The 22,953-nt window shown below is 42.9% G+C and overlaps 1 protein-coding gene across 1 annotated transcript in view; it reads right to left on the bottom strand.

The window, feature by feature from the left end:
- The window catches only part of LOC106589304 (thyroid hormone receptor alpha), a 198,664-nt gene that overhangs the window by 99,829 nt on the left and 75,882 nt on the right, over positions 1-22,953 (bottom strand). The window contains exon 2 of the mRNA XM_014179099.3: positions 20,950-21,024. The gene's annotated coding sequence lies outside the window, so the exon portion shown is untranslated. The remainder of the gene's footprint in view (positions 1-20,949; positions 21,025-22,953) is intronic.

Genomic DNA, 22,953 nt, shown 5'->3' with positions numbered 1-22,953 from the left:
TGGTCTGTGATTGGCTGTCGTTTACATACGCAGAAACGATCGTGCGGAAATGTAAAGCTCCTTTTTAAAAATTTTTTTTTTATGTAATAACTTGTGCATTAGCACATCGGGGGAATTCGCAATTCAACAACTTCAGCAAACTGAATCGAAGTCGTGTGCCTACGGCGGCATGTTCTCTCAAAGTTCTGGAATTTTACTTAAAAGAAATACTACAAATGATACGTCTAGACAAAACGGGGTGGCTGGATCCTGAAATGCATGTGATGTATGCTTTGGCTCGGCAACCGCCTGCCTCTGCATTCAGATTGCCCCTTTGAGGAAACAACATGCGAGAAACCCATTTATGACACGGTTGTTTGTTTTCCTGCTCTTTGGGTATTAGCTGTAGGTTCAAGTTTAAGGCTATAATGCACTGGGTTGGAATGTCAGCTCCACTTGCCATGTAATGACCTTAATCCTTCCGAGCAGGAACTGCTCCTATGCAAACAATGGTAATTTGTTTCCTCAGGGTCAGGGGGGCTTAACACACACTAGCCAGAAGCATAGGAAAACAGTGCCACGGCAGCCATCGATTATGCTAAAAGAGGGGGAAATGTGTTTCTCATTTCGAAGAGCATTGGAAGAGCAGTGAAGGAGAAAGCTGTGAACGATCTGAGAGACAAGGCAAAAAGGGCCTTCTATGCCATCAAAAGGAACATAGAATTCGACATACCAATTTGGATCTTGCTAAAAAAAATACTTGAATCAGTTATAGAAACCATTGCCCTTTATGGTTGTGAGGTCTGAGGTCCGCTCACCAACCAAGAATTCACAAAATGGGACAAACACATAATTGAGACTCTGCATGCAGAATTCTGCAAAGATATCCTCCTTGTACAGAGTAAAACACCAAATAATGCATGCAAAGCAGAAATAGGCCGATACCTGCTAATGATCAAAATCCCGAAAAGAGCTGTTAAGCGATTCCCAAACCTTCCATAACAAAGCCATCACCTACAGAGAGATGAACCTGGAGAAGAGTCATCTAAGCAAGCTGGTCCTGGGGCTCTGTTCACAAACACAAACAGATCCCACAGAGCCCCTGGACAGCAACACAACTAGACCAAACCAAATCATGAGAAAACAAAAATATAATTGCTTGACACATTGGAAATAATTTACCAGAAAATGTAGCAAACTAGAATGCTATTTGGCCCTGAACAGAGAGTACACAGTGGCAGAATTCCTGACCACTGTGACTGACTCAAAATTAAGGAAAGCTTTGACTATGCACTGACTCAGTGAGCATAGGCTTGCTATTGAGAAAGGCCGCCGTAGGCAAACCTGGCTCTCAAGACAAGACAAGCTATGTGCACACTGCCCACAAAATGAGGTGGAAACTGAACTGCAATTTCTAACCTCCTACCAAATGTATGACCATATTAGAGACACATATTTCCATCAGATTACACAGACCTACAAAGAATTAGAAAACAAATCCAATTTTAATCAACTCCCATATCTACTGGGTGAAATACCACAGTGTGCCATCACAGCAGCAAGATGTGTGACCTGCTGCCACAAGAAAATCTGTGAAGAACAAACACCATTGTTAATACATATAAATGTTTCTTTATTTTCTCTTTTGTACTTTAACTATTTGCAAATCATTATATGACGTGTGAAATGTTTTTATTCTTTTGGAACTTTTGTGAGTGTAATGTTTACTGTATTTTTTTTTAGGAAGGAACAGTAACAGTAAACTTATATTTATTATTTATTTCACTTGCTATGGCAATGTACATTTTTCCCCCCCTGCCAATAAAACCCCTTAAATTGAAATGGAAATGAATTGATAGGACAAAATGTGAGGGGAAGAGAAAAAAGAAGGAGGGGGGCTGAGATAGATGGTGAAAGAGTCAGAGAGAGTAGAGGAAAGCAGAAAAGGGGGAAGAGGGAGGGGGGTTGAGAAGAAAGGTGCCTCTCTCCATTTAGCTCTGTCTCTGGGGCACAGTGTAGAATAAGGGTAATTAGCCTATCAAACAGATACAGTGAGGGAAAAAAGTATTTGATCCCCTGCTGATTTTGTACGTTTGCCCACTGACAAAGAAATGATCAGTCTATAATTTTAATGGTAGGTTTATTTGAACAGTGAGAGACAGAATAACAACAAAAAAATCCAGAAAAACACGGCAAAAATGTTAGAACTTGATTTGCATTTTAATGAGGGAAATAAGTATTTGACCCCTCTGCAAAACATGACTTACTACTTGGTGGCAAAACCCTTGTTGGCAATCACAGAGGTCAGACGTTTCTTGTAGTTGGCCACCAGGTTTGCACACATCTCAGGAGGGATTTTGTCCCACTCCTCTTTGCAGATCTTCTCCAAGTCATTAAGGTTTCGAGGCTGACGTATGGCAACTCGAACCTTCAGCTCCCTCCACAGATTTTATATGGGATTAAGGTCTGGAGACCGGCTAGGCCACTCCAGGACCTTAATGTGCTTCTTCTTGAGCCACTCCTTTGTTGCCTTGGCCGTGTGTTTTGGGTCATTGTCATGCTGGAATACCCATCCATGAACCATTTTCAATGCCCTGGCTGAGGGAAGGAGGTTCTCACCCAAGATTTGACGGTACATGGCCCGTCCATCGTCCCTTTGATGCGGTGAAGTTGTCCTGTCCCCTTAGCAGAAAAACACCCCCAAAGCATAATGTTTCCACCTCAATGTTTGACGGTTGGGATGGTGTTCTTGGGGTCATAGGCAGCATTCCTCCTCCTCTAAACACGGCGAGTTGAGTTGATGCCAAAGAGCTCCATTTTGGTCTCATCTGACCACAACACTTTCACCCAGTTGTCCTCTGAATCATTCAGATGTTCATTGGCAAACTTCAGACGGGCATGTATATGTGCTTTCTTGAGCAGGGGGACCTTGCGGGCGCTGCAGGATTTCAGTCCTTCACGGCGTAGTGTGCTACCAATTGTTTTCTTGGTGACTATGGTCCCAGCTGCCTTGAGATCATTGACAAGATCCTCCCTTGTAGTTCTGGGCTGATTCCTTACCGTTCTCATGATCATTGCAACTCCACGAGGTGAGATCTTGCATGGAGCCCCAGGCCGAGGGAGATTGACAGTTCTTTTGTGTTTCTTCCATTTACGAATAATCGCACCAACTGTTGTCATCTTCTCACCAAGCTGCTTGGCGATGGTCTTGTAGCCCATTCCAGCCTTGTGTAGGTCTACAATCTTGTCCCTGACATCCTTGGAGAGCTCTTTGGTCTTGGCCATGGTGGAGAGTTTGGAATCTGATTGATTGATTGATTGCTTCTGTGGACAGGTGTCTTTTATACAAGTAACAAGCTGAGATTAGGAGCACTCCCTTTAAGAGTGTGCTCCTAATCCCAGCTGGTTACCTGTATAAAAGACACCTGGGAGCCAGAAATCTTTCTGATTGAGAGGGGGTCAAATACTTATTTCCCTCATTAAAATGCAAATCAATTTATAACGTTTTTTACATGCGTTTTTCTGGATTTTTTTGTTTTATTCTGTCTCTCACTGTTCAAATAAACCTACCATTAAAGTTATAGACTGATCATTTCTTTGTCAGTGGGCAAACGTACAAAATCAGCAGGGGATCAAATACTTTTTTCCCTCACTGTAGACAGTAATGGCCCTGATACAGTCACCCAGCACTAACCCTCATCACCATGGGAGGCTCAGCTAAGCACAGACCCTGGGTCAGTTTCCTGTAGTCACTTTGGATGCTTTGCGTTGTGGTTGTGCCTGCTGAGAGCTGATCGTAGACAACGTCTCATTACAGTGTAAAAATGTCTTTATGATGAATGTGCCTTCAAGGGTATGGTGAAAACAGCATCTACACAACACAACACAACACAACATAATAACCAAGCCCCATTCAACATCTTTGGCTTACCATTAATCATTTGTCTCTGTTGTTTTCTCTGAATGAACCATTGCCGTATGAAGTGACTAACCAAGCAGTCCATTCACTTGATTTAATATGTGAATTTCAACTAGCAGATCTCAGAGCCTAGCAAATGTATTACTAGAAAATGTATTAGTGTACCAGTCTGTCCTCTGTATCGGGCTATCGGCACAGTACAGAGAAGAGAGATCTGGCTCTACAGTATTAGAGAAACTCCACATACACCTTAAGTTAATTCTACACTATTCCACATCCCACCTCGGACATTTCCAACCTCGACGATATGACAATGGCCAGACTACAGTCCCATTCAAGAGCCATTTGATAGAAAATCAATGAATTTTTATAAGCGCTCAGCATGTGTGAGAGTGATTTCATCAACACTTGCCAGTCACCCATGTGACTACTGTCACGCAGCTGGGCCATCTGGTTCGAAAACACAGACCCTACAACAACAACAAAAATCCGCGTTCCTTCTTCGTATGGATGGAGACATGTTTTGGCTGTGTAACAAAGATTTCATTATTTCCCTTCAAGGTAAATTTCTTCAAAATGTTGGTATTAACAAGCAAAGTAGGAATATTGATCGTCTTTCATATTTAATGTTGTAACAGGCTGTAAATAGTTGGGGGGAAAAAACACACGTGTGTGTGTGAATGGATGCTCCCTCAAATATGCGCACGCGCACGCACGCACACGCACGCACGCACGCACGCACGCACGCACGCACGCACGCACGCACGCACGCACGCACACACACACACACACACACACACACACACACACACACACACACACACACACACACACACACACACACACACACACACACACACACAATAGGTGTTTTTGGCCTGATTCCAGAACCAGCTTTCTCAATAAACAGGAATGTTACAGCAGGAAAGCAGTGTTTTGCTAATGAAGTGAGATGATAGTGGCCATGTGTGAAGGAGTGAGGGATGGAGGGAAGGAGCAAAAGGAGGAGAGATGCAAAGGCATTAACCTTCCTGCTATCAGAGAAGGAGAGGGGGCGTTTAGAAGACAATTATCTCAGATTGAATGATCTATTTGTCTTTGGAAATGCGAACTCAGGCCTCTACATCTCTGGGCTACCATGCAATATAGTATTTTTTTTGCGGCATGTACAGTGTAATACCTGGGACTGTCTCAATTTTGGTAGTTTCAAAAAAAATAATGTGGCAATCAGCAGCAGAAACAATAGCAAAGCGGGTCCCCCGCACCTGGAATGGTAAAAAGCTGAGGGATGGGGCTGGAGAAATGTAACCACTCTCAAATTCATTAGACAGAGCTATGGTTGCAAGGACTGACCACCCATGATATCAAAATGATATTTTTAACCATACTTTGAGGCTCTATAGTGTTTGTTTACATGTTCTTTGTTTACAAACATTGGAGTAAAACAAGCTTATATTATGGGGTTCTGATGGGGTATGACAGTTGAACTAAGCTCCTGAGGCATTTCTAAGTGATATTCTTCAAGAATCAATGGGTACATATCATTCATTTATAAGTCAAAAAACGGGTGTAGCAACTGCTGATTGCCCCTTTAACGCTAGAACCGCCAGGCCTTTCAGCCCATAAGTACCCGCTAGAGAACGTTGTCGGGCGTCATCTTCAGTATATGTATCAGATGCATATCAAGCCGCAAGGTGGGCAAACATAAGCACCAACGCTTGATAAATAGTGCGTTATCTACTGTAAAGGATTCATTGCATGAAGAAATATTTGTGGAAATAAACCAATAGAAAATCAGTAAGTACTTATTTGTTTAAGGTTAAGGATATGTTTTGTATAATTCTACAAAGTCCTAGAAACCGCGTAGGCCTATAGCCTATTTTTGTTTCCCTTACAATACAAACATTACAGTGTAATCCCTTCTATCAACTTTATTTGTAGATTCGATTAGTAATAGAGTAATATTAATTAATAAAGTCCATTTACAGATTATTTTGACAAAGTAGAAACGAAAAAGATAATAATAATAATATAACCGGCCACCAGTGCATGAACAATTGTAAAATATGAATTGTATAAATAAATATTTTTGGAAATATTTTCATGACAAGATATAGAAAACAGTCATTTGTTGATTGTATCGGAGACTCTATTGTGGCCTTATATGTCTTTACACATGCCTTTACCCAATTTTCGCCCATTCATCCATTTGTCATTCATTCAGTGAGGAGAGAGCGACGCATTAGTGTCTGGCTGGGTACTAACGTCCTACAGCACATTGTCTGCGGGTTAAATTGGGAATAGGTTTGAGAAAAAAAAAACAGGTAAAAAGGCTTTAAATACTTTTCTGTTTGTGATTTCAAAAATTCTGACAAATGAGCGGTGTAAAATACAAACATTTAGGAAAAGTGAGGGAAAAGCAGGACATAGCTTTTACGGGGGGCTGATTTGACTAATTTACTAAATCAAACGTCAGTGGCCGTGGGCCTATGGCGGTTCTAGTGTTAAGGCTATATGACACATTGTAGCGCAGAACTATGTCAACGAAAACATAATGTAAAAATAGGTACAGTACTGTAGAATGTTTCTACTGTACATGTGAATGCTATAGGTTTGTCTATAGGTTAGACTTTACCACCCAATAACCACCTTGTTGACATACACCGTTATCGAGAGGTTTGATTACATGCCACCTTTGTCGCTATGACTACACATCATTAATACGATCTGGGCCGTGTATAGAAAGCAAATAGGCCAAAATAAGCGTCTCTAGGGATTTTTGACATTCTAAAATAGGTTGCGTTCACAGTTTAGCAAGTGTTATGGCAGGTGCAGCTAAATGCTTTTGTTCCTAGTTCCTATCAATCAATTAAGTTAATGTCAAGAAGCACACAATAATCTAACATTTAAACAATAATCCAACATTTTGTACAGCAGTGGATATATAAATAGTATGTAAACATCATTAAAGTGACCAGTATTCAATGACTATGTACATAGTGCAGCAGTCTCTAAGGTGCAGGGTAGAGTGCCTGGTGGTAGCCGGCTGATGACAGTGACTCAGGGGCAGAGTAGAGTACTGGGCAGCTTTTGTGCACATGTACTGTCTCCACCTTAGATGGTAGTGGGGTGAACTGGCCGTAGCTCGGTGGCTGAGGTCCTGAGGTCCTTGACCCACGTGCGCCATCGTGAGTCAAATTGATTTTGTCCACCCACACCAGACGCAATCAGGACACGCAGGTTGAAATATCAAAACAAACTCTGAACTAATTTGGGGACAGATCGAAAATCATTAAACATGCATGGCAATTTAGCTAGCTAGCTTGCTGTTGCTAGCTAATTTGTCCTGGGATATAAACATTGGGTTGTTATTTTACCTGAAATGGACAAGGTCCTCTACTCCGACAATTAATCCACAGATAAAAGGGTAAAGGTTTGTTTTCTAGTAATCTCTCCTCCTCCAGGCTTCTTCTTTGGACATGGCGGTTTGCAACCAACTTTAATGTGCATTACCACCAACAACTGGACTGGAGTGTGGACCTCAGTTCATCTTTCAATTACCCACGTGGGTATATGCTCCTAAAAACCAATGAGGAGATGGCATGTGGGTATATGCTCCTAAAAACTAATGAGGAGATGGGAGAGGCAGGACTTACATCGCGTCGAGCGTCACAAATAGAACCAAGTTCAATGTCAGCGCCTGGCTACGCAGATGCTCGTTGATGTTCGCGAGCAGTGTGGGTGCAATGATTGAATAACATACACAGTTGAAGTGGAAAGTTTACGTACACCTTAGCCAAATACATTTAAACTCAGTTTTTCACAATTCCTGACATTTAATTAAAAAAATCCCTGTCTTACGTCAGTTAGGATCACCACTTTATTTTAAGAATGTGAAATGTCAGAATAATAGTAGAGAGAATTATTTATTTCAGCTTTTATTTCTTTCATCATTTACATTTACATTTACATTTAAGTCATTTAGCAGACGCTCTTATCCAGAGCGACTTACAAATTGGTGCATTCACCTTATGATATCCAGTGGAACAACCACTTTACAATAGTGCATCTAAATCTTTTAAGGGGGGGGGGGGTTAGAAGGATTACTTTATCCTATCCTAGGTATTCCTTAAAGAGGTGGGGTTTCAGGTGTCTCCGGAAGGTGGTGATTGACTCCGCTGTCCTGGCGTCGTGAGGGAGCTTGTTCCACCATTGGGGTGCCAGAGCAGCGAACAGTTTTGACTGGGCTGAGCGGGAACTGTGCTTCCTCAGAGGTAGGGGGGGCAGCAGGCCAGAGGTGGATGAACGCAGTGCCCTTGTTTGGGTGTAGGGCCTGATCAGAGCCTGAAGGTATGGAGGTGCCGTTCCCTTCACAGCTCCGTAGGCAATCATCACATTCCAAGTGGGTCAGATGTTTACATACACTCAATTAGTATTTGATAGCTTTGCCTTTAAATTGTTTGACTTTGGTCAAACCTTTCAGGTAGCCTTCCACAAGCTTCCCACAATAAGTTGGGTGAATTTTGGCCCATTCCTCCTGACAGAGCTGGTTTAACTGAGTCAGGTTTGTAGGCCTCCTTGCTCGCACACACTGTTTCAGTTCTGCCCACACATTTCTATAGGCTGGAGGTCAGAGCTTTGTGATGGCCACTCCAATACCTTGACTTTGTTGTCCTTAAGCCATTTTGCCACAACTATGGAAGTATGCTTGGGGTCATTGTCCATTTGGAAGACCCATTAGCGACCAAGCTGTAACTTCCTGACTGATGTCTTGAGATGTTGCTTCAATATATCCACAATTTTCCTCCTCATGATGCCATCTATTTTGTGAAGTGCACCAGTCCCTCCTGCAGTAAAGCACCCCCACAATATGATGCTGCCACTCTCATGCTTCATTGTTGGGATGGTGTTCTTTGGTTTGCAAGCCTCCCCTTTTCCCTCCAAACATAACGATGGTCATTATGGCCAAACAGTTCTATTTTTGCAAAATGTACGATCTTTGTCCCCATGTGCAGTTGCAAATTGTAGTCTGGCTTTTTTAAATGCGGTTTTGGAGCAGTGGCTTCTTCCTTGCTGAGCGGCCTTTCAGGTTATGTCGATATAGGACTCGTTTTACTGTAGATATAGATACTTTTGTACCTGTTTCCTCCAGCATCTTCACAAGGTCCTTTGCTGTTGTTCTGGGATTGATTTGCACATTTTGCACCAAAGTACGTTCATTTCTAGGAGACAGAACACGTCTCCTTCCTGAGCGGTATGATGGCTGCGTTGTCCCATGGTGTTTATACTTGCGTATTATTGTTTGTACAGATGAACGTGGTACCTTCAAGGCATTTGGAAATTGCTCCCAATGATGAACCAGACTTGTGGAGGTCTACAAGTTTTTTCTCTGGGGTCTTGGCTGATTTCTTTTGATTTTCCCATGATGTCAAGCAAAGAGGCAGTGAGTTGGATGGTAGGCCTTGAAATACATCCACAGGTACACCTCCAATTGACTCAAATGATGTCAATTATCCTATCAGAAGCTTCTAAAGCCATGACATCATTTTCTAGAATTTTCCAAGTTGATTAAAGGCACAGTCAACTTAGTGTATGTACATTTCTGACTCACTGGAATTGTAATACAGTGAATTATAAGTGAAATAATCTGTCTGTAAACAATTGTTGGAAAAATTCTTGTGTCATGCACAAAGTAAATGTCCTAACCGACTTGCCAAAACTATAGTTTGTTAACAAGACATTGGTGGAGTGGTTTAGAAATGAGTTTTAATGACTCAACAGTATATGTACATTTATTTTGCAATGCTCGCGCACGTGACACGAGTGGTATGGTCAGCATGTTAGGGGCCAAGGTGAATTTCTGTTGCGCCTCCTTCACCACACTGTCGGTGCGATGGAACCATTTCAGGTCCTCAGTTATGTGCACGCAAAGAAACTTGAAGCTTTTGACCCTATCCACTGCGGCCCCGTCGATGTGGATGGGGGCGTGCTCTCTCTGCTGTCTCCTGAAGTCTACGATCAGCTCCTTAGTTTTGTTGACGTTGAGGGAGAAGTTATTTTCCTGGCACCACTCCGCCAAGGCGCTCACCTCCTTCCTCGCCGTTGCTGGTAATCAGGCCTACCACTGTTGTGTCGTGAGCAAACTAGAGGTCAAATCCTGAGGGGAAATGACTGGGTTTGGGTTGAACCAAAGACTGCAGGAAAACTGGGCCCGCTTGTGCGTGCCGCAGCTAGTAAAACCCAAACGCCGGCGCCATCGCACACACATACAATTTAAGCACACACACACGTGCACGTAAGCACGCACGCACACAAACACGTACACACACACACACACACACACACACACACACACACACACACACACACACACACACACACAAATACAGTAGAAATAGTGTGGTGGCGGGTCGTCAACAGTTTGTATTTTTCCCCCTAATGTATTCAATCTCCCGTATTAGCGGTGCAAGGGTAAAAAGCTTGCTTACTTGACTTAAGGTGTGGACTAAATTCTCTTAGCTAGGACACGTCTTCACAGTCCACACTCTATACTGGCAGTTTTAGTCCGTTTACCAGGAAACCATTTCTTAGTGCAGAGTGGCATATCGCACAAGGAGGGCACAATCAGTGAGCTGTGAAAGGTAGACGCTAACCGCTAGCCCGCTAGGCACTAATGCTATACACTCCCTGCTGGAGGTTAGACTCAGTGATGTATAGGGGGCATTAGTCAGGCAGCCACAGCCCCTGTATATACACACTTGCACAAACACACACGCGTGTGTGTGTGTGCGTGTGTGCGCGTGTGTGTGGGAGTCTGTAAGAGTGTTCGCCCGGGATGGGTTTGGTGGCTTTGGCCTGTCGTTACTGTGCAAGTCTTCACAGGCAAGTGTGTGTTCTGCGTGGGCATGTGAAAGGTGGAGAAGAGAGGGGTATGGCTGGAACAACTCTGACACAATGTACTCTGAAACCGGGGGAAGGAGAAGAACGTGGCAGGGGGCCTGGGCGCACAGTGTGTGTCTGTGTGTCTTTGTGTGTATATAGGTTGCTATAGACAACAGAGTTTCTCTCAGATCCAAAAACAGGTGATCAAAAACATTGAAATGATTAAGGGAGGAGGGAGCACACGGACAATCTCTGTCAGCCACTGAACAGGGACCTGCCAAACACATCTAGCAGAGCTGATTTCACAATCTCACAAATCACTTAGCTAAAATTGGTGAACTGATATATTGGTGAAAGGATGTCTGTCTGTCTGTCTGTCTGTCTGTCTGTCTGTCTGTCTGTCTGTCTGTCTGTCTGTCTGTCTGTCTGTCTGTCTGTCTGTCTGTCTGTCTGTCTGTCTGTCTGTCTGTGCGCATGGGTGTGCTGACTAGGCAAATCGATCATGGCTAATGTTCCTTACAATAACAACAAATAATTGCGGCAGACAGAGTTCACTGGGGAGGAAAATGCTGCACATACTATAGTCCTTCTGGCCCCAGGAGTCCTACTGTGATCTATTTTCTTAACCTTTATTTAACTAGGCAAGTCAGTTAAGACGAAGTGAAATAGTTCTTACTAAATAGCTCACTAAGAGCCTTTGCCATGGAGTGTGTAGGTGCGTTTGTGTTTTTATGTCTTTGTGTATGTCTATGTTAATTGGTTGGTGTGTGTGTGTGTGTGTGTGTGTGTGTGTGTGTGTGTGTGTGAAGGGGGCAAGCTGGCTGGTGAGAACAGGGCCTAGATAAGGAGCCGAGCGTTGAGGATCTCCAGTAGCCAGTTGTGGAACAGAGGGGTGAGTCGGGCATTGGCCAGTGCCTACATCCTGGCATCTGTCAATGATAAGGGCATGAGGCCTGTGTCAACATGCAGGTGACAGTTCTATTGCTGTTGTTCCCATTTATCAGTGAGGTCCAGGGGCATAGACAGATCAGCCTGATCACTAGAAACGGATTTTGGACATTTGAAAAAATCCTGAGAACGTTTTTATATGCCTTAAATCGGCGCTCACAAAAAAATGTTTTCAACAATTGCCCAGCACTGGCCGCAAACTCATGATGCTCGGAGCCAAAGCGCGCTCAGACCATAATGCATCATTTTTTATTATTTTGTTTTAAGCCTTCCCCAAACCATATCCCTAACCTTAACCACTTGGAATGAATGCCTTGAACTTTTGAGTTGTTTCTGTTTTAACCCTGTAACCATGCGGAGTTAATCATGTAACCACACTGAATTAATGTATAAAAAAATAAGTTTATCCATAATACTTCGAATTCTGAAGGGAAACTATGAGAACTTGTTGCAGCGATGCCCAACATGCTATCTATAACCTAGATCTATAGATGGGTTGGTTGTTTAGCAACAAAACCGACGCGTGTGCAACTATGGGGCAAAACAGATGGGGCTGGCTTAGATTGTTGATATGTAAAGCTATATTTCGTCTCCAATGTTTATTTTTTCTTAATCAAATCTTTATTAATTTTAGTTAAAAAAAAAATGTTTATTGAAAACAAATACATTTGCACAATGAGCACTTGTCACTCAAATACATTGTTACAGTTCTTGGTTAGCCAACTAGCTAATTTTATCCATATTAGCATAGACGTGACATCAGTCAAAACACCTCAAAACAAGACACGGTATCAAGAACAAGATAAAACTAGCTGAAACGAGCCACCTATGATTCACCACATGTTAGCTTCTTGTCATTGTTGCTAGATATCTGGCCATCCAGAATCACAACAACACACTGCCTTCTGTCCCATTGAAGCGTGTGCATTGTTTTCATGACGTTCTCAGCTAACCCGTCTATGACAGGGGTGACCAGCTCTCTTCCTGAAGAGCTACCGTAGGCAGGCTGGAGATCCTGCTCTGTTCTAACACACCTGTTTCAGCTAATCAAGGCCCTGATGAGTAGCTGATTAGTAAAAGCCGGAGTGTTAGAGCAGGGTTGAAGCAAAAGCCTGCACAGACACAGACACAAGCGCACACACACACATATACACACACACACACACACACACACACACACACACACACACACACACACACACACACACACACACACACACACACCCAGAGGAGGCTGGTGGGGTGACCTATAGGAGGACGGGCACATTGTAATGGCTGGAACGGGCAGCACTCCTATAGCTCCTCCCACCAGCCTCCTCTGATCCGCACATAAGGGAAGGCCAGTGTACACACAGTAAACCACAGAGGAACCCAAAGCCAAACATGCAGGGGAACTAGGTGGACAGATAAATGTTTGTAGACAAACATCCCCGGCTATACAGCAGTTCACTGAGGTCATATGTTTTATACTCCAGCACCAACACACGGTAGCCTACGAGGCAGAAGAAGAACTGGCTGTAGCCTACCTACAACACGAGTCATTCAATTACTTTACACACCACATTGCCATGGTGATATTTGCTGGTTAGGAGCAGAAGCTCGACCAGCGTTTCACAGTGCAACTATGACCTACCATGCGATATTTCAGGCATATTAAAGCCTTGTTCACGTCCACCTGCTGTTTCAACACGGTTTATAACGCGGGAACACTTTTTATAACATGGGGGTCACTGTGGAGCAGTGCAGAACGACGGTATCTATAAGCTAATGGCCTTGATCTACAGTGCCTCAGTGCCAGCTGCCATGGGCCCTGTATAGGTCTGCACGTTCACACATACAATCCAACAGGTGACTCTAAAGCAATGACGTGGGGCTGTCGCTGCCAAGTCAACCGTAAAATGCCACTTGTTCAACACCAGGCCTTTGCGGTGTTTCGTCTTCCCCAGTTGGAATGCTCTCCAATGTCTTTACGGAAAAAGTCAGCTGCTTGCCTTAATACCAGGCCTGACGCATAAACCAGTAGGAGTATTTCCCTTCGCCCAAATACTGTACACATAGACATTTCTAAGTCATATAAAGTATAGGCTATAGTTCATCATGTAGATTAAATGACACATCCAGTCTGTCTGTCTGTCTGTCTGTCTGTCTGTCTGTCTGTCTGTCTGTCTGTCTGTCTGTCTGTCTGTCTGTCTGTCTGTCTGTCTGTCTGTCTGTCTGTCTGTCTGTCTGTCTGTCTGTCTGTCTGTCTGTCTGTCTGTTATAACAGGATTCCTTATTTTGTGGATGCATTATTCGCCCGGCACCTATATGCATTTTGGGGTTGACTTTGTTTGAATAATAAATCCTAACAGATGATCTATCAAAGAATGATCTCAATCGTTTAAATTTTGCACCAGTCCTGCTGCTGACAGAGTTCACATCCCGTCAGCACTCAAGGAGAGTGTGCGTGTCTGTGCGACGCGACAGTGTGTGTGTGTGCGATGCGTGTGTACGAGTGTAGGCCTAAGCGGGTGTGCGCGACACACGCGTGCGATGCATGTGAATGAATGTAAGTGTGCGTGCGTGTGTGCAAACACTGCAGACTGTGTCGGCAGAAGCCTTGCTGCACCAGGCGAGATTCACGAGGTGTTAGCCTGTAACCCAGCAATGGGACTCTGGGGGCTGAAGCCTGCGCCTTAACCTAACACCCCCTCTCCAACCCCAAACACACACCACACCCTCCTCTAAACCTGTTAACCCCAAAGCGTGAGCTCATGATGTCTGTAACACCAATATAGCCCCCCCTCCCCCGTCCTCCTACCCTCATCCTTCAGGCAAAACACACCTTCTAAAATATCCTCCAGCTCCCTGTTTTCTCTCTCAAATGACCAAGTAGCTCCCCCTACAGGGTAGCGGAAAATGCATCTTGCTTTCGTCTACGACACCTCCGGTTTACTTTTCGGAAGAGATTCTGATCGAGGCATTTCGAAGAGGCCGATAGTCACCCCTAAGTCTAATGTAATGGAGTCACCCGAAATTGTAGAAAACAGTTCAAGATATACAAAGAGTTATTTTAGTGCCACATCCATCAAACAGGCAGATTACATTTACATGTACATTGTAGTCACTTAGCAGAAAGCTCTGATCCAGAGCGATTTACAGTTAGTGCATTCATCTTAAGATAGCTAGGTGGGACAACCACATATCTCAGTCATAGTAAATACATTTTTACCTAATAAAGTAGCTATTAGCAAAGTCAGTGCTAGTAGGGGAGAAAAAAGTCAAGTGCGAGTGTTAGTTCACAAAAGGCTTTAAAACATATATATATATTTTATGAACTTACGTCAAATGGCCAAACCCATCTGTAGGTACAGTATTACTGTAAGTGCAGAGGTAAACACGAGGCGCCAGTTTAAAGCAGACTAAAAAGCAAACCATTCACCTTTAGCCCCACAGCCATCTCTGGCCAAAATGGCCATTCTAATGCTTTCCATGTCAAAACTGACTCAATGTCTCAACCACAGCTGCCTCCTCCCCTCCCCACTGACTTCACCATCCCTCCTAGATGTGGACAAACAGAGTTTGCTGAAAGCTTTTCTGTACTACGCTGTTGCAGTCATTGTGAGGTATTTCCCTCCCAACATCTGTCCAACAACCCTCAGCTCAATGTTCCGCTTGGGCGGCATTCTCTTTTTCTGCTGTTTCCTAATGCGTTCAGATTTAGGCAAGGATTACACTGGGATTAAGAACTTCCATCCATTTCTCCCTCTCTCTCCCATTCACCCAGCTGGAGAGGACAGGAAATTAAAAGGAGAGCAAATAAAAATTCAAATCACGGAGAGAAAAGAACACATAACAGGAATGTCCAACGTCTATTTATGAATTGAACCCCAACATGCTTATACTCCTAAACTGTCCTGCATGATTTTTTTTGCCACGATGCCACCACCTACAGTATTAGGACACACACTGAAAGTGTTACATTGCAATGAGAGCTAAAACAAACATACATACAGTGCCTATAGAAAGTCTAAACACCCTTTCAAAATGTTCACCTTTTGTTGCCTTATAGCCTGGATATAAAATGCATTAAAATTGTTCTTTTTCACCATTGATTTACACATCCTACCCCACAACTTTGAAGTAAAAATGTTTTATTTTTTTATTTATCTATAAAAATATTCAAATTAAATAGCTTGGTTAAACAAGCGTCCACCGCCCTTTTAATAGTGATCCTATATTATGTCAGGTGCAACCAATCACCTTCAAAATCACACACCAAGTTAATTGGCCTCCACCTGTGTTAAATTGTAGTGATTCACATGATTTCAAGATACTGTAGGTTACTTCTGCTGGGTAGTGAATTGCAAAGCAAACACTCAACCATGAGCACCAAAGAGATTTCAAAAGAACTCCGGGACAAAGTTGTGGAAAGGCACAGATCAGGGGATGGGTATAGAAATATTTCAAAGGCCTTGAATATCCCTTGGAGCACGGTCAAGACGATTATTAACAAGTGGAAGGTGTATGGCACCAACAAGAACCTGCCTAGATCAGGCAGTCCCTCCAAACTGGATGACGGAGCAAGTAGGAGACGAATCAGAGAGGCTACCAAGAGTCAAATGGCAACTTTGAAAGAGCTACAGGCTTTTATGGCCAAGACAGGTCAAATTGTGCATGTGATAACAATATCCCAAGCACTCCACAAATCTGGCATGTATTGTAGGGTGGCAAGAAGGAAGCCATTACTCAAGAAAGCCCACCTTGAATCCCGTTTGAAGTATGCAAAAAAAAAAAAACACTTGGGAGATTCTGTAGCCATGTGGCCAATAGTGTTGTGGAACTTTTTGGCCTAAATGCAAAGTGTTATGTTTGGTGCAAACCCAACACACCACACCATCCCTACTGTGAAGCATGGTGGTGGCAGCATCATGTTATGGGGATGTTTCAGTTATATTTCACTTATCAGGATAGAAAGGAATATGAATTGAGAAATGTACAGAAAAGTCCTTGAGGAAAACCTGCTGCCGGAAGATCAAATTTCAGCATGACAATGACCCGAAGCACACAGCCAAAGCTACAGTGAAATGGCTAAGGAATAAAAAGACATGGGCCTGGGAGGGCATAGGCCTAGCCACTTGGGAGCCAGGTCCAGCCTATCAGAATGACTTTTTCCCCGTAAAAGGGCTTTATTACAGATAGAAATACACCCCCCCCCCCCCCCCCCAGACGACCCCGCAGGTGAAGAAGACGGATGTGGAGGTCCTGGGCTGGCGTGGTTACACGTGGTCTGCGGTTGTTAGGCCGGTTGGACATACTGCCAACTTCTCTAAAACAACATTGGATGCGGCTTATGGTAGAGAAATTAACATAAAATTATCTGGCAACAGCTTTGTGGACATTTCTGCAGTCAGCATTCCAATTGCACGCTCCCTCAAAATTGGAGACATCTGTGGCATTGTGCTGTGTGACAAAACTAGAGGTCGACCGATAATGATTTTTCAACGCCGATACCGATTTATTGGAGGACCAAAAAAAGCTGATACCGATTAATTGACCGAATGTTATTTTTATTTTTTATATATATATATATTTGTAATAATGACAATTACAATAATACTGAATGAACAATGAACACTTTTATTTTAACTTAATATAATCAATAAAATAATTTTTTAGTCTCAAATAAATAATGAAACGTTCAATTTGGTTTAAATAATGCAAAAACTTATTACAGGAATTATAGGACTATTTCTCTCTATACTATTTGTATTTCATATACCTTTGACTATTGGATGTTCTTATAGGCACTTTAGTATTGCCAGCCTAATCTCGGGAGTTGATAGGCTTGAAGTCATAAACAGCGCTGTGCTTCAAGCATTGCTAAGAGCTGCTGGCAAACACAGTAAAGTGCAGTTTGAATGAATGCTTACGCGCCTGCTGCTGCCTACCACTGCACAGTCAGACTGCTCTATCAAATCATATACTTAATTATAATATAATAAACACACAGAAATACGAGCCTTTGGTCATTAATATGGTCAAATCCGGAAACTATCATTTCGAAAACAAAACGTTTATTCTTTCAGTGCAATACAGAACCGTTCTGTATTTTATCAAACGGGGGGGCAACACTAAGTCTAAATATTGCTGTTACATTGCACAACCTTCAATGTTATGCCATAATTTTGTAAAATTCGGTCAAATTAATTACAGTCCTTATTAGGAAGAAATGGTGTTTGCAATGAGCCCAAACTGCTGCATATACCCTGACTCTGCTTGCACTGAAGGCAAGAGAAGTGACACAATTTCCCTAGTTAATATTGCCTGCTAACATTAATTTCTTTTAACTATATATGCAGGTTTTAAAAAAATATACTTGTGTATTGATGTTAAGAAAGGCATTGATGTTTATGGTTAGCTACATTTGTGCAACGATTGTGCTTTTTTCGCGAATGCGCTTTTGTTAATAGGGATAGGCGTTCCGTTAACGGGACAGTTGTAAATCATGCAGCGCGTTATGTCAAGATCGCAGATTTTAGAGAAACAACAAATGTCGGTATATATAAGTGTCTTATATTGGCTGAAAGCTTATTCTTGTTAATATAACTGCACTGTCCAATTTACAGTAGCTATTACTGCGAAAAAATGCCATGCTATTGTTTGAGGAGAGCTCCGAACAACAAAACACTTTTTTCACCGCGATAGATTTGATAAATTCACCTCTGAAGGTGAAATGTGTACCTACATTCTGAAATCTTGCTCTGATTTTATCATCCAAAGGGTCCCAGAGATAACATGAAGTGTTGTTTTGTTAGATAAAATCCTTTTTCATATCCTAAAAAGGTCCATATAGCACGCACGGTCGATTTTGTATTTCCACTCGTTCAATTTATAAAGAAAAGGAATCTGTGAAAATCTCACCCTAAACGTTGTTTGAACGAGTCAAATCACGTTCGTATGTATTCCTGAGAGATCCTAGAAGGTAACAAGACTTCACTATTTCATTAGGGGTGTAGTATATCCTATAGGGACACCATATTTGGTCAGAGAGCGACGCCTTCATGGCACGCCGATGACGCGGGCGGCCATCACTTGAAGGACTGTATCTTTGTCAAATAAGCACCAATCGGGATCAAAGAGCTGGCTTTACGGGAGTATCCGGAAACCCCATCTCGGTCGCGAAATGTAGGTGCTAACCTTTTGCGACAGCATGCCTTTTACTTTTGGACACAACGTATAAGAATATTATGTTATGAGTTATGAAGTTATGAAAACTGGTTGTTTTGCAAACGTTGAACTTATAATATGGACACTAATACTTGGAAAGCTAAATCAAAGTCCAAGAATACAGATTTGACGATATTCCTGCAGAAAAATGGAATATGAATGAGAATGTCTCCTTTACGATTTGCCCAAATGTACCTGCGGACTTCACACTAAAAGTATTGTTGTTCACTCATTTTTCAAGTTATCCATCTGAAACTTTGCACATACACTGCTGACATCTTGTGGACACTATCAGAATTACAACCAGTGATGGCTATAACTATGACCTTTCTCTTGCATTTCAAAGATGGTGGTAGAAAAAGACTGGTTGGTTTTTTCTTTGTATTTTCTTCTACCAGATCTATTGTGTTATATTCTCCTACATTCAATTCACATTTCCACAAACTTCAAAGTGTTTCCTTTCAAATGGTACCAAGAATATGCATATCCTTGCTTCAGGGCCTGAGCTAAAGGCAGTTAGATTTGGGTATGTTATTTAGGCGAAGATTGAAAAAAAGGGGGCTATTAAATAATCACCTGTTTGGCAAAGTAGGCTGTGATTCAATGATAAATTAACAGGCACCGCATTGATTATATGCAACGCAGAACAACCTAGTTAACCTAGTAATATCATCAACCATGTGTAGTTAACTAGTGATTATGTGAAGATTGATTGTTTTTTATAAGATAAGTTTAATGCTAGCTTGCAACTTACCTGGGCTCCTTGCAGCCACAAGGTCCTTTTGATGCTGCACTTGCATAACAGGTGGTCAGCCTGCCATGCAGTCTCCTCGTGGACTGCAATGTAATCGGCCATAATCGGCGTCCAAAAAGACAGATTACCGATTGTTATGAAAACTTGATTAATCGAGATACATTAATCGGACGACCTCTACACAAAACTGCACATTTTAGAGTGACCTTTTATTGTCCCCCAGCACAAGGTGTACTTGTGTAATGATCATGTTGTTTAATCATGTTCTTGATATGCCACACCTGTCAGGTGGATGGGTTATCTTGGCAAAGGGAGAAATGCACGTTTGCAGGGATGTAAACAAATTTGTGCACCAAATTTTTGAGAAATAATATTTTTGGGCTGGGATCTTTTATTTCAGCTCATGAAACATTGAACCCACACTTTACATGTTGCGTTTATATTTTTGTTCAGTGTATTTTTTTCAATTAAAAAAAAATGTCCCCTTAAAACTGGAGTATGGTGTGTAGATCAGTGGAGGAAAATCCTTCTATAAATACATTAAACTCTAAGGTACTGACACAATGTGAAAAAAGTTAAAGGGGGTGTAGACTTTTTATTGGCACTATTGGCTAACCACCTAGACAGGGCATTTAGACTTATGTATCCATGAACACCACATTATCATATTATTCCACAAAATGTCCCATATTCCAGTGAGTGGGAGTAGGGGGTCTGAGCCGAGCAGACACACAAGGCCCCCGGCTTAGGGAAACACAATGGAATGTGCCTCTTGGATTTCCTGCATTGGACTGGCGGGAGGCAGGAAATGTTACCATTAATATCAGGACCCTGACACTGCAAACGCACATCATTTTGGAAAGAGAGAGAGAAGAGAGAGATGGATGGAGGAAAGAAATCTGACAAGGAGCGCGTACATATTTCCACAGTAGGACGAAGGCAGCATAAAAACCTTATTTGGGAATTCTTGGCATCCGATCAGTGGGAGTCGATACATCACTCTGTAGACGGGGCTATAAGTTACCCTGCCTGAGTGAGTGAGATAGAGAAAGGAGAGAGAGAATGTTTGTGCATATATATATGTGTGTGTGTGTGTGTGTGTGTGTGTGTGTGTGTGTGTGTGTGTGTGTGTGTGTGTGTGTGTGTGTGTGTGTGTGTGTGTGTGTGTGTGTGTGTGTGTGTGTGTGTGGGTGTGCATACAGTCCACAGACATACCACATTTAGCTATAAGGAGAGAGAAGCAGACAGCAGAACGTACCAATGTCTTGTTGTGTGTGGTGGTTAATGACTTCCCCAGGCCTTTAGTATGTTCTGTGGGATGATGGCTTCCGCCCTGTGGGAAATAAACAGGACGTTGTTCAGAGGTGGGGCGAGTAGGAGAGGAGGTACAGTAAAGTTGGAAGGGGGAAATAGAAGCATATGGAAAACAAACAATGCAAGGCAGTACAAAGACCATCAGCAATAGCACCACCCACCAACGCTACCCACCCTCTCTGTAGGTGGTGTTGGGGCTGGACAAGCCTTGTTACTGAGCTAGCTAGCCGGGGGCCTGGGAACTCAGATCTGGATTCTTTACATGTCTGGGACTGAATCTGATTACGAAATCAGCTCTTGTAGACCCCTGGCTTCTGTTATTGTAGACCCCTGGCGTTCACGGCGTCGTTTGCTTTACTCTTAATTGGGCTACATGGGTCTCTGAGAGGAGGAAGGAGAGAAAAAAGAGAGGAGAAGAAGAAATGGGTACAAAGTTGAAACTGTTCCAAGGTTCACGGGGAGAAAGAAGCTGTTAATGTCATTACGGTCCCATCGGAAGGGAAGCGCCGGAGGAGGGTGTGTGTGCCTATGTACAGTGAGGGAAAAAAGTATTTGATCCCCTGCTGATTTTGTACGTTTGCCCACTGACAAAGAAATGATCAGTCTAGAATTTTAATGGTAGGTTTATTTGAACAGTGAGAGACAGAATAACAACAACAAAAAATCCAGAAAAATGCATGTTAAAAATGTTATAAATTGATTTGCATTTTAATGAGGGAAATAAGTATTTGACCCCCTCTCAATCAGAAAGAATTCTGGCTCCCAGGTGTCTTTTATACAGGTAACGAGCTGAGATTGGGAACACACTCTTAAAGGGAGTGCTCCTAATCTCAGCTTGTTACCTGTATAAAAGACACCTGTCCACAGAAGCTATCAATCAATCAGATTCCAAACTCTCCACCATGGCCAAGACCAAAGAGCTCTCCAAGGATGTCAGGGACAAGATTGTAGACCTACACAAGGCTGGAATGGGCTACAAGACCATCGCCAAGCAGCTTGGTGAGAAGGTGACAACAGTTGGTGCGATTATTCGCAAATGGTAGAAACACAAAAGAACTGTCAATCTCCCGCGGCGTGGGGCTCCATGCAAGATCTCACCTTGTGCAGTTGCAATGATCATGAGAATGGTGAGGAATCAGCCCAGAACTACACGGGAGGATCTTGTCAATGATCTCAAGGCAGCTGGGACCATAGTCACCAAGAAAACAATTGGTAACACACTACACCGTGAAGGACTGAAATCCTGCAGCGCCCGCAAGGTCCCCCTGCTCAAGAAAGCACATATACTTGCCTGTCTGAAGTTTGCCAATGAACATTTGAATGATTCAGAGGACAACTGGGTGAAAGTGTTGTGGTCAGATGAGACCAAAATGGAGCTCTTTGGCATCAACTCAACTCACCGTGTTTGGAGGAGGAGGAATGCTGCCTATGACCCCAAGAACGCCATCCCCACCATCAAACATGGCGGTGGAAACATGCTTTGGGGTGTTTTTCTGCTAAGGGGACAGGACAACTTCACCGCATCAAAGGAACGATGGACGGGGCCATGTACCGTCAAATCTTGGGTGAGAACCTCCTTCCCTCAGCTAGGGCATTGAAAATGGGTCGTGGATGGGTATTCCAGCATGACAATGACCCGAAACACACGACCAAGGCAACAAAGGAGTGGCTCAAGAAGAAGCACATTAAGGTCCTGGAGTGGCCTAGCCAGTCTCCAGACCTTAATCCCATAGAAAATCTGTGGAGAGAGCTGAAGGTTCGAGTTGCCAAACGTCAGCCTCGAAACCTTAATGACTTGGAGAATATCTGCAAAGAGGAGTGGGACAAAATCCCTCCTGAGATGTGTGCAAACCTGGTGGCCAACTACAAGAAACGTCTGACCTCTGATTGCCAACAAGGGTTTTGCCACCAAGTACTAAGTCATGTTTTGCAGAGGGGTCAAATACTT

The sequence above is a fragment of the Salmo salar genome, chromosome 28 (assembly GCF_965601325.2).
Source record: "Salmo salar chromosome 28, fSalSal1, whole genome shotgun sequence".
NCBI lineage: Eukaryota > Metazoa > Chordata > Actinopteri > Salmoniformes > Salmonidae > Salmo > Salmo salar.
Note: the sequence above shows the minus strand (reverse complement) of the source record. Positions and strands in the feature narration are given on the sequence as shown.